A 14,386-nucleotide genomic window follows, 5' to 3' on the forward strand; every position below is an offset into this window, starting at 1 on the left:
GTATTGTTTTTTTGGGGGGGGACAATAAAAATATTGGATATCGGTATTGGCTAAAAATGTTATATCGGTGCATCACTACTAAGAAGTTTAATATCCAAACTAACAAAGCTAAGGTTTTGCCGGAGGGAGGCAGGTAGGTGAAGCTGAAGGGACTGAGCTGAACTGTCTTCCCAACCCCATTGTCACTGCATAAGATTTACATCCGATCAAACAAACCAGGTTGTCATCTCTGTAGTGGCTACACCGCACTGTCTGGAAATAGTCAATGTGAGTCACATAAGCAATAACCACAGAGATGACACAACACTAATCGAGCACTACACTCCAAATGATCCACACACCATTGTGTGTGAAAGCGCAACAGGCAAGACAGAGAGAGGGAAGTGGAAAGGGATTGGCTTCCATATTAATTGTCTCTTCAAAGCGGATGGCAAAGTTTGAGTCTCGTGTCAAACAGTTTTTGGACCTAATCAGGCCTTGATGTCTACGCTCTGTCAGATCAAATGACAACACCACTTTGTGCCAAGAACACAGCTGCAAGTCCCCTCCCACTTGTTATGAAATATGAGTAAAAAACGTACTGCTTTCATCTCGTAAAAAAACTTGTTGAAGCGAGCATGACAGTTAGTGGAAAATCTACTCTACGGCGTACAAAGAGTTACCCCTTCCCCACTAGAGTTGAATGGCGGGAACCCAGTTACTGAAAAAAAACTCCCTTTTCCCGGGATATATAACTGTGAGAAACCAGTAAATAACAATAAATGATTTATATGAACAACATGGCATGAAATAGAACTGTTAAATTATCCGTGATGTATTAAACTGGCTTATCTATGGCCTCTGAATGATGAAACATCAACACTCATGGTGGGGACAGCCCATCTCAGTATGTAAACCTATCATCTCATTATTGTAACTGTTTTTCTTGTGACAGTTAGGCCTGCATTTGCTGCAGCATAGTCTATGCTACAGTAATATACTGTAACGACTGAATGCATGTTTAATTTACCCATCTGTCTTTCAGCGGTCACCATATTTTTTTTATTGTAAAGATGTAGATTTCTTTAAAATTTCAGCTACAGAGTTTTAAAACAGCCTATCACTCGAATATCCTTGCCTTAAATCAGTGAACACGCGAGCACTATCTTACAGTCTTTCTCTCTCTATCATATCCATTCATTTCCTTTCCTGTTCTGTTCTAGATTGCATTCGGAAAGTATTCAGAACCCTTAACTTTTTCCACATTTTGTTACGTTACAGCCTTATTCTAAAATTGATAACAGTGATTACAGCATAGATTCTTCTTGGGTATGACGCTATATGCTTGTCACACATGTATTTGGGGAGTTTCTCCCATTCTTCTCTGCGGATCCGGTTGGATGGGGAGCGTCGCCGCACAGCTATTTTCAGGTCTCTCTAGAGATGTTAGAGCGGTTTCAAGTCCGGGCTCTGGCTGGGCCACTCAAGGACATTTAGAGACTTGTCCCAAAGCCACTACTGTGTTGTCTTGGCTGTGTGCTTATGGTAGTTGTCCTGTTGGAAGGTGAACCTTCGCCCCAGTCTGAGGTCCTGAGCGCTGTGGAGCAGGTTTTCATCAAGGATCTCTCTGTACTTTGCTCCGTTCATCTTTCCCTCGATCCTGACTAGTCTCCCAGTCCCTGCCGCTGAAAAACATTCCCACAGCATGATGCTGCCACAATCATGCTTCACCGTAGGGATGGTGCCAGGTTTCTTCCAGATTTCTTCCCTTGGCATTCAGACTAAAGAGTTCCATCTTGGTTTCAACAGACCAGAGAGTCTTGTTTATCATGGTCTGAGACTCTTTAGTTGCCTTTTGGCAAACTCCAAGCTGGCTGTCATGTGCGTTTTACTGAGGAGTGGCTTCCGTCTGGCCACTCTACCATAAAGGTCTGATTGGTGGAGTGCTGCAGAGATGGTTGTCCTTCTGGAAGGTTCTCCCATCTCCACTGAGGAACTCTGGAGCTCTGTCAGAGTGACCAGGGTTCTTGGTCACCTCCCTGACTAAGGCCCTTTCCCCCTGATTTCTCAGTTTGGCTGGTGGCCAGCTCTAGGAAGAGCCTTGGTGGTTCCAAACATTTTCCATTTAAGAATGGTGGAGGCCACTGTGTTCTTGGGGACCTTCACAGATCTGTGCCTCGACACAATCCTGTTTTGGAGCTCTACGGACAATTCCCTCGACTTTATGACTTGATTTTTGTTCTGAGATGCACTGTCAACTGTGGGACCTTACATAGACAGGTGTATGCCTTTCCAAATCATGTCCAATAAATTGAATTTAGCACAGGTGGACTCCAATCAAGTTGTAGAAACTTCTCAAGGATGATCAATGGAAACAGTTTTTGCTTTGTCATTATGGGGTGGTGTTTGTAGATTGATGAGGAAAAAAACGAATGTAATCAATTTTAGAATGAGACTAACGTAACAAAATTTGGAAAAAGTCAAGGAGCCTGAATACTTTCCGAATGCATTGTAGCCTGGACATCGCATATACTTCAACTAGTCTAGAGGAATCTCTTCAGGCTAAAGAACATCTCGATTCAGAGCAATAAAGAAATTGAATAATTTATGTGAGCAAACCAGAAACTTTTCAATATATAAATTCAAACAATACTTTAGAACCATTTGAATATAATACATTGGAAGGTTGTGCAGGACTATGGTAGATGAAGGAATCGATCTATCATTTCAGACTGTTAGAGTATTTATGTGGTCAATATGTCAGTGTATAATGTCTGTTTGTAACAGTACGTTATGTGGAAATGTGATTGTATTATTAATTGTATTTAATGTTTCAGGACTCTTGGAAGATTAGTCCAAATAAAGACTAAAATATATCCTAATAAAATAAAATAAAATAAAATAGAATCAAAGCTCATGCTTTCCTGTATGGCACCAGGAAAAGGATTAGGTGGCCTTGGCGCACACAAACTCTCCCCTATACCCCCAGACATTCAAGTGAGAATACAGTATGGGGGGGGCATATTCTATTGGCTTTGAACTTGGCACAACTGAAATGACGCCCAGAGTTGTTTGTGTTTTGCCATTGTGACATAACCTGCCTGATGAGACTAGTGGAAAACATACGCTGTTGTCCGCCACAAAACAAACGCCCTGCCCAAGTTCATATTACACAGCCAACTGCAAAATATAGCCTGATTTTACATTTGTTTCACACTGAATATACACTGCTCAAAAAAATAAAGGGAACACTTAAACAACACAATGTAACTCCAAGTCAATCACACTTCTGTGAAATCAAACTGTCCACTTAGGAAGCAACACTGATTGACAATACATTTCACATGCTGTTGTGGAAATGGAATAGACAACAGGTGGAAATTATAGGCAATTAGCAAGACACCCCCAATAAAGGAGAGGTTCTGCAGGTGGGGACCACAGACCACTTCTCAGTTCCTATGCTTCCTGGCTGATGTTTTGGTCACTTTTGAATGCTGGCGGTGCTTTCACTCTAGTGGTAGCATGAGACGGAGTCTACAACCCACACAAGTGGCTCAGGTAGTGCAGCTCATCCAGGATGGCACATCAATGCGAGCTGTGGCAAGAAGGTTTGCTGTGTCTGTCAGCGTAGTGTCCAGAGCATGGAGGTGCTACCAGGAGACAGGCCAGTACATCAGGAGACGTGGAGGAGGCCGTAGGAGGGCAACAACCCAGCAGCAGGACCGCTACCTCCGCCTTTGTGCAAGGAGGAGCAGGAGGAACACTGCCAGAGGCCTGCAAAATGACCTCCAGCAGGCCACAAATGTGCATGTGTCTGCTCAAACGGTCAGAAACAGTCTCCATGAGGGTGGTATGAGGGCCCGACGTCCACAGGTGGGAGTTGTGCTTACAGCCCAACACTGTGCAGGACTTTTGGCATTTGCCAGAGAACACCAAGATTGGCAAATTCGCCACTGGCGCCCTGTGCTCTTCACAGATGAAAGCAGGTTCACACTGAGCACGTGACAGACGTGACAGAGTCTGGAGACGCCATGGAGAACGTTCTGCTGCCTGCAACATCCTCCAGCATGACCGGTTTGGCGGTGGGTCAGTCATGGTGTGGGGTGGCATTTCTTTGGGGGTGCCGCACAACCCTCCATGTGCTCGCCAGAGGTAGCCTGACTGCCATTAGGTACCGAGATGAGATCCTCAGACCCCCTGTGAGACCATATGCTGGTGCGGTTGGCCCTGGGTTCCTCCTAATGTAAGACAATGCTAGACCTCATGTGGCTGGAGTGTGTCAGCAGTTCCTGCAAGAGGAAGGCATTGATGCTATGGACTGGCCCACCCGTTCCCCAGACCTGAATCCAATTGAGCACATCTGGGACATCATGTCTCGCTCCATCCACCAACGCCACTTTGCACCACAGACTGTCCAGGAGTTGGCGGATGCTTTAGTCCAGGTCTGGGAGGAGATCCCTCAGGAGACCATCCGCCACCTCATCAGGAGCATGCCCAGGCGTTGTAGGGAGGTCATACAGGCACGTGGAGGCCACACACACTACTGAGCCTCATTTTGACTTGTTTTAAGGACATTACATCAAAGTTGGATCAGCCTATAGTGTGATTTTCCACTTTAATTTTGAGTGTGACTCCAAATCCAGACCTCCATGGGTTGATAAATTGGATTTCCATTGATTATTTTTGTGTGATTTTGTTGTCAGCACATTCAACTATGTAAAGAAAAAAGTATTTAATAAGATTATTTCATTCATTCAGATCTAGGATGTGTTATTTTAGTGTTCCCTTTATTTTTTTGAGCAGTATATTTTCCCCAGCTTAAGGCACTATTATAACAACATTTCAAATTGCTTGAAAAGGCCAACGTATAAAATCTCATTAAGCCCCTGTGTGCATACACTGACGTGTGCATGTATTAATTAATGTACTGCTAAACTACCTTTTCATTGCGTTCAACCCGTCCCCACAACAACGACAACAAGGAATGTAATACCATCTGTATCCCTTGCAGCCCACGTCTCTCAATAAACACCATTGGATTAGCAACTCGGCTTGTCAGCGGATGTCAGCTCTTTTTAACCAAAGCAGAATGGTAACACTGAGTAAGTAAGTAAATAAATAAATCATTCAAATTACTAAGACCGGGCAACGCCAAAGTCTGGCAACTCTACCAGTTCCTTAATTGGAAGAGCAATTCATTCTGACACAGCTTTTTTGCCTGCTTCGTGTCGAGAAGTGGCATACACTAAGATTGGGCAAATATATGACTAAATAGAATATCGTGATATTTGACATTGATATCTTGAATTGCATGATGATATATTGTGATGTGCAAGACTATACTGTATTTGAACTTTACAAATCTAAACTGTGCAGTTTTATGTTGTATTAATATGTTGAAAATGAAGCGCAAATGAATGAACTAAGCCTTATTCTTTAGCCATACATAGATTACTTAATGAGAATGCACCTATAATATCGTAAATAAGCATCGAAGTCATTAAGGCAGCAAAACAATTATAATGGATATCGCAATATTTGGAGTAGGATATCATAGAAGAGGTTTCCCCAAATATCACCGAACCCTAGCGCGTGCACACACACACACACACACACACACACACACACACACACACACACACACACACACACACACACACACACACACACACACACACACACACACACACACACACACACACACACACACACAGTGGGAGATGGGATGTGGGCGAGAGACTCATATATGAACAACTTGAGTAAACTGTGAAAATCACTTAGGGAAGGGAAAAGTTGGTTTGCAAACGGCCTTTTCTGTCAATTACATTCAATAATGCATTTAGTCCGGTTAGCGTGTGCTAATTAAAACATTTAAGCGTGCCCTCAGGGAAGAGACCGCATCAGAGAGAGACAGAAATAGTTGCGGAGAGACTAAGTGTGAGACAGTGAGAGGGAGAGAGGGGAGAGAGAGAGCGACAGAGTCAACTAATGTGAAACAGCTGGTACCGTCTTCTCTTTGAAACAGAGCTCGCATTGGGCTGCTATTCTGAGCTGGAGCCAAAACACAGCAATATGCTGGTTGTCACCGTGCTGCTACAGTAGCTCCAAAAAGTGGATGGGAACCGCTGCTGCCGCCGCCGACTCTCAGCTGAAAGACATTACTCTGAGGGCTTTGTCTTTATTCACTCAGAGAAAAAAGGAAAAGAACACGCACAGTTAACGTCGCGGTAAAAAAAAAAGTTTCCTGGCCCGGAGCGGTTGCCAGCACTGCTAAATTATAACAGCTGCGCTCTTCGTGGCGTCCTGACAAGCGCACGATGGGGGTTTGCTGAAGTTAAGCTCAGGTAAAGCCGGCATTTCCTATCCCAGGATATTCATCGGTGAAGGAGTTGATCTGCAGTCTCACTTGAACACAGTACAATACATCTCCATCGTGGTGCACGATGATCGCTCATTAGCATTTGTGGCCGATGTTTGTTATTGCATAGCATCAAAGCTTTCCGCCCCCTCACACCTGACGGGGGTTTTCTCAAGATGCACTCCTACTGTGTGGTTCATGGGAGTACACACAGGCACTGACGCACGTGCACACACACACACACGAGCTGGCTCGCAGGCTCCAACGATGAGGCAAATTAATTGTGACATGAGGTTTACAGACTCACGAAATCTTCCTCGATTCCTTGCTGAGCTTGTGCAGATCGGCGACATGGTTGGTTGGTGTGCGTATATGGGGCACTTTGGGAGTGGAGACGTTGTGCCTTCCCCCATGTCAGATGAGGTGGGACAGGGATGCTCAGATAGGTAGTGGAGCACAGGAGGATGCTGAAGGGAGGATGACTAATAATAATGGCTTGAAAGGTATCAAACACATGGAAACCACTTGTTTGATGTGTTCGATACCATTCCATTAATTCCGTTCCAGACATTACTATGAGCCCGTTCTCCCCAATTAGGGTACCACCAGCCACCAGTGTAGTGGCGGGTATATGGGGATGGAGATGGAGGGTGATGGGAGGGGGTAGTTTGTTGGACCAGCTGGAAATTGGAAAAATATGGGGAAGGGAAGTCAGGCGCAAATGGAGGGAGCTCCAGCCTGTCTCAGGCTTTAATGCACTTGACTACACTTAGCAGATTCGCCCAGGCGTGGAGAGATGTGCATGGGGGATACGGCCCACTGCCTCTCAGCCTCCCTCTCTCCTCTCCAGACATGTCTCTCTTCTGAAACACTTTCAAAGCATAAGATGTAGTGTGTGTGGTAGTGTTGCAATTATCTCATAGGAACATCCATCAGATGGTACCTATCTGAAAGGGGAAAAACACCCATGGGGGGGGGGGTGTATGAGTGTGTGAGAGAGAGAGAAAGGAAAAAGATTTGTCTAGAAATATTGGCAAAAACATAGAATACAATATAATGGTGCAGCACCGCCAGGAAAACCTCCGTTGTGGGTTAGAGTGTGTTTGTGTGGAGGTGGAACTCTGAGGAAGTTATGATTAAATCAGGAAAATAAATAACAAAGAGAAAACAACAAAGACTCTTATTCTTCTATATATTCTTCCGAGGTTAAGGTGCGTGGCACAGAGAGCAGCGCCTCTCTTCAAGAAAAATGCCCTGCGGTCATTCTAACTGCACTGTTCAAAAAAGCTGCATATTGAAGCAGGCACCACAAAGGCTAACCTCTCCCAGGAAAGGACCCCTTTGTATATCCAGAATGGGCAGTCCAGTGCCCCCAGCGGCACAACTAACCAACCAACCAACCATCTATCCTCATATCCCACACTTTGGCTCTAACCTCTACGCTTGATCTCTCTTTCTTCACTTTTACTAAATTCCCACCTTAAAAAAAATACAGTTGATGAATGCTTGATTAAAGTAATTCATTACAGAAATCACAGCGTGGATCCTTTGGGTTCCTAATTCATATGTCAGATTCGCTATCTCTCATTTGTTTCAATTGGGGAAAAGTGACTCTTGCAGTGGCCGGAGAATAGCGGCTATTTGTTGAGCCAAGAGAGGAGGGGGGAGTTGGGGAGGAGGGTTGCTTTGGCAGAGGGCATGGAGTCAGGAAGTGCAGAATAAGCATACGTTCATCCATCTCTCTCTCACACACACACACACACACACACACACACATGCATACACAAGCATGTGCAGCACACATAAGTACATACATGTATGTGTACACACACACACAGGCTTTGTCTAGGTCTTTTAAAGGGGATTGGTGGTGTGTATTATCTCTGTACTAGGCCTGTACTGTAAATGTATTTAAAAGAGACTTGAATTAGCCCAGGAACTGTTCAAATAATCTTCAGACAAACTTCGCAGCTATTTGTTGTTGAAACTCCCAGAAAATGTCCTACCGGTGGCCCATCAGCATCCAAAAAATACAAATAATTTGAGCTTTTGGAGGCAGTGTGCTCTTGTTTTGTTATGTCAGGTGCCGCAAGAGTTCAGCTTTAGGTTTCTTTCAGTGACAAAAATCAATTCAGGATTCTGGTGGGGCAGTAGGCTGGCACAAACACTCCCCCCACAGCTGACCTGGCGGGGCCTGGGCATTCTGCAGCAACTCGGCTGTAGAGCGGAACCTCCCTGGTCTTTGTGGTTGAATCTGTGCTTGAAATTCACTGCTCGACTTAGGGACCTTACAGATAAATTGTATGTGTGGGGTACAGAGATTGGGTAGTCTTATTTAGGCTTGACATAACAAAAAGTTTGAATACTTATTGACTCAAGACATTTCAGCTTTACATTTTTTTTTATTAATTTGTAAAAATTTCTAAAAACATAATTCCACTTTGACATTGAGGGTTATTGTGCGTAGATCAGTGAAACAACCTCTCCATTTAATTCATTTTAAATTCAGCCTGTAACACAACAAAATGTGGAAAGGGGTGTGAATACTATCTGAAGGCACTGTAGATCCCCACTCATGCTGCAAGGTCATTAACAAACTTTAATAATGTTGAAACTGTCAATTACTGTTCGTAAAACAATGTCCATACAGGCTAGAACACTTTTACAATGCAAGAAAATACCGGTAGCTTTCAGCTTTAATTGTAGGAGAACCACTTGCTGAAGCAACAGAAATTCACTACCCTAGTACTTTGTGTGTGAACCATAAAATATTCTGATTTCAAAGCTGATTGTCACCAAAAACGTTGAATTCACTTTGCCTCCCTCACCACCAAAGCCTCATTCACTTCTTAATTTCCTTCACCTCCCATCTGGATTCCACTAGATTCCATAGTCACAAAGTCAGATTCCACAGCCATTTTCTGCTTTGCAAATCATGTCAAGCTACATGGAATTGTTTTAAGGTCATATCAAGGATAATTTTGCTATTTGATTTTGAATTTTAAAACCCTTGAAGTATCCCAAAAATATTTCATGTAAAAATGTTTTTGGCCTTACCGCTATTAGCCTATACAAACAAACGCATTGAAAAACAGATTCACTACATGGACCATCAGTTATTCCTAAAAATAAAATTAAAAGGAAGTTGGTTCTTAAGTGTCTGATCAAGAAACATATATACATATACAGTACCAGACAAAAGTTTGGACACACCTACTCATTCAAGGGTGTTTCTTTATTTTACTATTTTCTACATTGTAGAATAATAGTGAATACATCAAAACTATGAAATAACACATGGAATAATGTAGTGACCAAAAAAGTGTTAAACAAATCAGAATACATTTTATATTTGAGATTCTTCAAAGTAGCCACCCTTTTCCTTGATGACAGCTTTGCACACTCTTGGCATTCTCTCAACCAGCTTCACCTGCAATGCTTTTCCAACAGTCTTGAAGAAGTTCCCACATATGCTGAACACTTGTTGGCTGTGTTTCCTTCACTCTGCGGTCCAACTCATCCCAAACCAAATCAGTATGTGGGAATCAGTTGGGTTGAGGTCGGGTGATTGTGGAGGCCAGGTCATCTGATGCAGCACTCCATCACTCTCCTTGGTCAAATAGCCCTTACACAGCCTGGAGATGTGTTCGGTCATTGTCCAGTTGAAAAACAAATGATAGTCCCCTAAGTGCAAACCAGATGGGATGGCGTATCGCTGCAGAATGCTGTGGTAGCCATGTTGGTTAAGTGTGCCTTGAATTGTAAATAAATCACTGGCGGTGTCACCAGCAAAGCACCCCCACACCATCCCACTTCCTCTACCATGTTTCACGGTGGGAACCACACATGCGGAGATCATATTTGCACCTACTCTGCGTCTCACAAAGACACAGCGGTTGGAACCAAAAATCTCAAATCTTGACTCATCACACTAAAAGACAGATTTCCACCGGCCTAATATCCATTGCTTGTGTTTCTTGGCCCAAGCAAGTCTCTTCTTATTATTGGTGTCCTTTAGTAGTGGTTTCTTTGCAGCAATTCAACCATGAAGGCCTGATTCACTCAGTCTCCTCTGAACAGTTGATGTTGAGATGTGTCTGTTACTTGAACTCTGTGAAACATTTATTTGGGCTGCAATTTCTGAGGCTGGTAACTATAATGAACTTATCCTCTGCAGCAAGTAACTGGGTCTTCCTTTTCTGTGGTGGTCCTCATAAGAGCCAGTTTCATCAAAGTGCTTGATGTTTTTTTTGACTGCACTTGAAGAAAGTTCTTTCAAAGGATTGACTGACCTTCACATTTTAAGTAATGATGGACTGTCATTTCTCTTTGCTTATTTGAGCTGTTCTTACCATAATTTGGGCTTAGTCTATTACCAAATAGTGCTATCTTCTGTATACCACCCCTACCTTGTCACAACACAACTGATTAGCTCAAACTCATTTGAATTCCACAAATGAACTTTTAACAAGGCACACCTGTTAATTGAAATACATTCCAGGCGACTACCTCATGAAGCTGGTTGACAGAATGCCAAGAGTGTGCAAAGCTGTCACCAAGGCAAAGGGTGGTTACTTTGAATAATCTCAAATATAAAGTATATTTAGAGTATATAAAGTATATTTCTTTTAAACACTTTTTTGGTTACATGATTCCATATGTGTTATTTCATAGTTTTGATGTCTTCCCTACAATGTATAAAATTGTAAAAATAAATAAAACCATTGAATGAGAAGGTGTGTCCAAACTTTTGACTGTTACTATACTTCCATTAATCTTTTCAACTGGTACCGGGGGACCTTCAGACGAGTCTTGTGAGGCCTGTGGGCGTGCTAGAGGAAAACAACGGTCATGTACGTGTTGGTGAGAGTCTCACCTTTACACAGAGTGGTCATATTAGCCCAAACTGTTCAGACGCTAGACAGAAGTTGGCCGATCAGCTGTACCGAGTCCCAAGACACTTGTGGGGGTCGTAGAGCAAAACGTTCGGACGCTACAGACGATTTTGTGAGGGCGATATTTGGGAAGTCACATGGTCTAACAAACATCGCTCTAGCTCTGTCACCTTTCACCGCAGATGCGGAAGTGCGACATAGGCAGATGTGGTGGATTGAGAAGCATCCAATGCAAAAACATATCTCTAGCTTAAACTGACATTTTATGGGGATTTTTTATTATTATGCTAATTCGATTTCCGTGTTGGCGCGAACATCGACCCATCGACCTTATGTTCAAATGTAATGATATTGAACTCAAAAGATGCCAAACGATTGAACAGAGCAGTAGCTGAGTTTATCTGTCTTGATCAATTACCCGTTCAACATTTATTGATCATTTAACAGTAGCATAAAAGGTGACAGACTATTGGCTGTGCATTTTGAAAATAACTTGATAATCGAGTGGGCGCTTTGAAGAGTGTCTTGGTATTCACATGCTTTGCTGCACTCTCTAAACTGTAAAATGGGACAATCAATAGTAGCTTGGTACTTTGAATACAGCAGTGGTAAAATGCCCACACAAAATTATTTATTTAAAACAGTAGCCTACTACATCATAAAAATGCTGTTCAGCACCAATTGCATTTGACCTACAATGAAGATGAACCATAATGCCCATCACTTGAAACCAAATATCTTGATGCATATTCCACTTTACAGAATAACTTTCATTTTCTCCAGACAATCACTTTTTCAATTCCAATCCCCACATACTTGGAGGGGCTAACAAAATGATAATGCAGTTGACGTCTTCTTCATCTCCTCACTTTTTAATCTACTCATGCTTCATGCTTATTTGATTAATATTCATAAGAAGTTAAGCAGAGTGGCCCGCTCATCCTTCACTCCCGAAGAGTATCATTTCAATTGCAAACTTTTATCTTGTTTACAAATAGAGCTCCAATTCAAACTTATTAGCCTGAATAAAATATATTGTTTTGTCTGCGTTCCTGACAATATTCTAAGACAAGGCCAGGCAGTTCTGTGACATTGTATTCCAAGAGAATACCTAAATACAACAAACACTTGGCATTCTCTGAAATAACATCTGTAACAGGATCAGTTTTAATCAGAGTAGGAAATGTAGGTTTACTAGCTAGGCTACCCCAGACCAACTCTAACCACAAACCTAGTCTCACCGACATGCATCATCTAAGATCTGCTAAGCAGCCTGGTCCCTGCAGTGCTCTTCATCCTCCAATTGCTATAGAGCTTCTGGTCTTGCTCCCTCTCGCTCCTTGTTTACTTAACCTTTAGGAAGTCCTCATTAGCCTACTCACTCCAGAGTGCCTATTGGATTGTCGAGAGAGCTAAATTAACAGTGGGAGCATTGATGTGACTAATGCCTTGAGCTGGGATCATGTTGGTCAGTATGCTCAATGTAATTACTTCATCACCAAGAAGGGAGTTTTCTTAAGTGATTAATCAGGCAAGCTGGGGCTTTCCTCCCCCACCCCCAGTAAACCCATCCCCGCCCAGCCCCCACAGCATGCTGCCAAAGTGCGCTGAAAGTTTGCCATCAGCCCGTTAGCGGCTAAAGCAGCAAGAGCATACACTGCGGCACGGCTGAAGGTGCAGCAGCTCTCTCATGGCTAGGCTCCGTCTCAGACATACAATTTATTTGTGAGTGTAATCCTCAGGGTGCCTTTCCTATTAGGGAGACAGAAAAGCTGGAGGAAATCAAAACTTAATATCCCTGTCCTGTGCTCTAATAATGTTTTGGACATGGTCTGAAACTGTGTGGGTGTAATTTGGATGGTAATTAATGAACTCTTCCTGCAGTCTACACTGAATTTTTCATTTTCCCATGATGTGCAGATGGTTGCTTCCTTTGATTTACTGGATCATTTCATTCCCTGTCCATCCAGTTTGAAGACTATAATGACAGGGAAAAGGGAGTGGCCAGAGGATGGAACCTTGTGGGGCACCCTGCACTGTTGGTGTATAATAAGAGGACTCAGTACTAATGCCGCACACACAGGGATTGTACTGTATGGATGCAGTGCCAGAGTGTATGGACAGCAGAGAGGGAGAGGGAGAGGAGAGAGAAATAGAGAACGAGAGGGAGCGAAAAGAGAGGGGGAAAGAGGGACGCCCACTGATGTTACCAGTGTGATCTCTCAGTTTTGGGCCAGTAATGAAATCTCATAGCAAAGCGAAAGACGCCCAGGCGGACATAATGAAGCCCAGCGCAGTGTGAGTTAGCCGCTCCACGCTGAGACAGGGGAGGGGAGGAGAGCAAGGGAGAGCGGGAAGGGAGGATAGAGAGGGGAGGGGGAGAGTGGGCGGGAGGACAGGAGAGGTGCAGGTATAATGACAGAGGGAGGAAGGGATGTAGAGCAGGAGAGAGGCACGAGATCCATAAGTAGGAGGAGACTTGTCAGAACCCCATACAAGGAAAAGAAGGAGGGGGAGTCAGAAAGAGGGAGGCAGCAAGAGAGCAAGGGAGTACAGAGTGGAGGAGAAAGAGACCAGACTGTGGTGGCGGAGGATAGCATGTCAAATCCCCATGAGACACCGAAAGCTGAAAAAAGGAGGACAGAAATAGAGAGTGACCAGGGTTAGAGGTTGCGGGATGTTGGAGGAGACAGAACATCCCCGACCATTACAAGAGGGAATGGAATGTTTGCCCCATACTCTTGTCCATGTCGGCTTTTACAGTACCACTAATTGACAGGCGACTCTTCCAGGTTGCAGTCCTCAACTGATGCCAACATGTACTGTTTTTTTCTTCCTCTTCTCGCCGGTCGATTGGCGTGTGATAATTGGGTGGCCACAACAGGCACACTACTGTCGCCAGACCCGGGACCTGTTGTTCCCTTCCTCCACACACAGCTGGTTCTCCTCTGTGGTGGGTTGTGTGTGTGACAGCTGCCTAGGAGAGCATGAGCCCCAGCCCCCTAGGGGAATATAACGCACTGGTCGAGCTCTCAGTCAAGAGCACTAAAAATACCCCTGACCTGCCAAAGCATGGGCTTCACAGCTGAGCCCGCGACCATTCCTTCATCGCCTCGATACGGCCGAGGGAAAAGGGCACCACCATCAGGACAGC

General features: G+C 43.8%; 1 protein-coding gene across 4 annotated transcripts in view; it reads right to left on the reverse strand.

The window, feature by feature from the left end:
* Positions 1-14,386, reverse strand: part of cadm1a (cell adhesion molecule 1a) — a 432,273-nt gene that overhangs the window by 187,279 nt on the left and 230,608 nt on the right. The gene's annotated exons all lie outside the window — the stretch shown is intronic.

This window comes from Salmo salar, chromosome ssa13 (assembly GCF_905237065.1).
Source record: "Salmo salar chromosome ssa13, Ssal_v3.1, whole genome shotgun sequence".
In the NCBI taxonomy this organism is placed as follows: domain Eukaryota; kingdom Metazoa; phylum Chordata; class Actinopteri; order Salmoniformes; family Salmonidae; genus Salmo; species Salmo salar.